This window comes from Propithecus coquereli, unplaced genomic scaffold, assembly GCF_000956105.1.
Source record: "Propithecus coquereli isolate 6110/MARCELLA unplaced genomic scaffold, Pcoq_1.0 Scaffold109, whole genome shotgun sequence".
Taxonomy (NCBI): domain Eukaryota; kingdom Metazoa; phylum Chordata; class Mammalia; order Primates; family Indriidae; genus Propithecus; species Propithecus coquereli.
Window position 1 is genome coordinate 2591569 of NW_012134858.1, and position 3752 is coordinate 2595320.

A 3752-nucleotide genomic window follows, 5' to 3' on the forward strand; every position below is an offset into this window, starting at 1 on the left:
CTAACTCAAAGTCATTGTTTTCTCACATTTGAACACAACTTTTGTTTCTGTCAGCATAATGACGCCTGTGTGAATTCACCTTGTGTTTTGTCAAAATACTTTGAAAGTGTTGCCAAAAAGCTATTCCCCTAATAAATAACTTATTCCAATGAGATCCTTCTACTCCCTGAAAATCTTATCTTTTACTAGATTTAAGTTTCTTTTTAAGTCTATGTCTGTAAAAATAATTTACAACATACTTAATTTAAATAATTTAGATATCTCCTTGGGACTACTGTTTTGAAGAAGATTTAATTGAATTTATTATTTCTCTTGAGAAATTTTATCTTCCTACCAAGTGCTTAATACACACACACACACACACACACACACACACACACACACACATACACATAAGTACATACATGTATAAATGCACACTGTTTATTTATTTTACATTCGCAGAGAATTAAAGTATTTTTACTCAGGGGAACATATTGATAAGGGAAACATGCAACTGGCTAGTAGTTCCTGACGCAGTCTTACCCTACTTTACATATAATGACTATGAATAAAAACAGAAAAAAAGGTAAAGTTAACAAAGTATTGCTAAAAACTGAGAAGCATTTTGATTTGATGAAAGATAATGGATTACCACTAAGGAACTCAATTTGTGGCTTATATGAGCAGAGCCACAGGGGAAAGAGTATGGTCTGCAAGAGCCCGGATGTTTTTGTAAGAAGATATTTCATTCTTTCTGCACTATTTCCCCATGCTCAGAAATGCAAGATCCCACTGAATAGAAAACACGGTGGCTGTGTGTTTCTCACAAGCGTGTTCCTCACTCTGTGAGGTGGACAGAGTACTGTTCCCCAAGTATCCTTAAGTACCTCTCTATACATATCCATATGGAGATCATGAAATCCAAAAACAAATAAACCAAAACAGTGGGTGCTGGTGTGGCATATTGAATGCCAGGAAGCATAGTCCAAACCATTAAAATGTGGCAAAGTAGTACAGATGGAACGAGCCTCATACTCTTCACACTAAGAATTTCAGCTGTTTATATATTTAAAATGGATTCAAGAAGTCAGAAAACTAAATATAAGACGTAGAAGAGAATATCTTCTCAGTCCTACAGATCTGTATATTATGAAAACTAAAAATCTGCTTAGATGCAGAAGAAAGGAGCTCATAGATGTGCTAATTGATCTTCTCTAGAATGTGAAGGGAAATTTGTCATCACCCAAGTGAACTGTATAGGCAAGGGAAATTCACTCATCGGGGGAAAAAGTCTAGGTTTATCCTTCAACAATAATTAACAAGAACAAAAACAATATTTGACATATAAAAAATTTATCCTTTCACCAAATATTTATGGTATTAATGTTTGTTCTTGACCCTGCAATACGTTTATGGAAAGAGTAGGCAAAAATGAAAAGACAAGAAGATTAAAAGAACTATCAGAGATAGATGGAGAGTAGATTAAGAAAAGATAACCTAAAATTAAAATTTGAAAACATAAATGGAAATAGGCTCTTCATTAAAGAAATAGAATCATCAGTAAAGACAATACATAGGAGGAGGGGCCAAGATGGTGGACTAGAAGCAGCCTGCACATGCCACTCTCGTGGAGAGGGTCGAAAGTGGCGAGTAGATATTCACCTTCAGATCTATCATCCAGAAGAGAGCATTGGGAATCAACAGAGAGGTGACAGAAAGTGCCCAGAGTTAAAGGAGAGGGCAGTGGAGCAACCCACCCAACAGAACTGGAAGTATCCAGGGAAGGTGCCACACATGGGGAAGGGACAGAGGAAAGAACCCTGGGCTCTACACATTCCCCATGGACATTGCAATTAGAGCTGCAGAAGGGCCCTTCCACTGCAGTAGGCTTCCAGTCTGATCCAGGGAGCTGACTGGAGACTGTGGAGTGGCAGTACTCCAGAGAGAAGGCACAGAGGAGTCTCCCTGGTTCCCCAATGCTGGGCACTGTGGCTGGTGCCATTTGAGGTTTCAGGCCCGGAGTGCTGAATCTTCCCAGAGTCAGATATGTTGCTGCTGCCCTCATTGGTCCTGCCAGGCTGGGGAGAAGGAGGCAGGTGTTTTTGTGCACCCCATGAGTGGATATCATGTGCCCCACCATCACTGAGGGATCCAGGCAAAGCAGGCAACCATGGATCCAGTGACTGCTACCACCACTTGGGTGGACCCACCTAGCCACAGGTGGGACCCAGGCTGAGCACATGCCTGCACCATCACTGACAGACTTGGGTGGGGCAAACACTCACCCCACCACTGCTGCTGCCACTGCCACACCTGACCACATACTGACCATCCCCTGCTTGTCGTCACCACACACCAACTGCCCACTGCACCCACTGGTGACAAGCACAGGGGAACAGGAAGACACAGGGGAGTAGCAATGTTAAAGCCTCACGGTGCATCCACCCCTCTTCTCCCTGGCCAATCTTCCAGAGTAGAACTTAAGAAGGCCATCCAGGGATGTCTCCCTCTTGTCACTGAGCAGCAGAGTTCCCTGCAGAGGAGAACAGATGTAGCACAAAGCTATCTGTTTTGAGGTAAAAGAAGAGTTTCCAGATGAGAAGGGACCAGCGTAAGAATTCTGGTAACATGAAAAAACAGCCTGTTTTGACACTTCCAAAGGATCACACTAGCTCTCCATGAAGGGACTCCAACCAAAAGGAAACTGTTGAAATGTCAGATATGGAATTCAGAGTGTGGATGGCAAGGAGGATAAATGGGATTGATGAGAAAGTTGAAAACCAACACAGAGAAAGCAAACAAATAATTCAAGAAATGAATGAAAAATTCATTAACAAGATAGATAATATAAGAAAAAATGTCACAGGATTTCTGGAAATGAGTCATTTACATTCTGTCAAAATACAGTGGAAATTTTTAACAACAGACTAGACTAAGCAGAAGAAAGAATTTCAAAGCATGAAAAAAAGACTTTGAATTAACTCATTCAGTCAAAAATGCAGAAAAAAGAATCAAAAAGAATGAACAACCTCTCTGAGAAATATGCAATTATGTAAAATGAACAAATATAAGACTCATAAGTATCCCTGAGAGAGAAGAGGAAAAAGCAAAAAACATGCAAAATTTATTTGAGGGAATATTGGAGGAAACTCCCTGGTATTACTAGAGATTTGGACATCCAGATACAAGAAGGTCAGTGAATACCTGGAAGATTCACGACAAACAGGATATCACCAAGGCACATGGCCATCAGTTTGGCCAAAGTCAAAGTGAAGGAGAAAACCCTACAAGCTGTGAGAGGAAAACAACAACTAACTTACAAATGAAAACCCATCAGATTGACAGCAGACTTCTCAGCAAAAATGTTCCAAGCCAGAAGGGACTGGGGTCCTATTTTTAGTCTTCTAAATCAACTGCCAGCCAATAATTTTTTGTCCTGAAAAACTAAATTTCATAAATGAGGGAGAAATAAAGTCTTTCCAAGGCAAGCAAAGACAAAGGGAATTTGTCACTACTAGACTTGCCTTATAGGAAATGCTCAAAAGTGCTATATACGTGGAACAGAATAATTGACACCCACCAGTATAAAAACACCTGAAAGTTAAAACTCACAGTTCTTGTAAAATGATAACACAAGAAAGAATTCAAAATGAAAGACATGGACAGATTTTTTTTCAAAAGAAAGTAGACAAATCACATATAAACATATGAAAAAATGTTCAACATCACTAATCATCAGGGAAATGCAGGTTAAAACCACAAAGAGATAC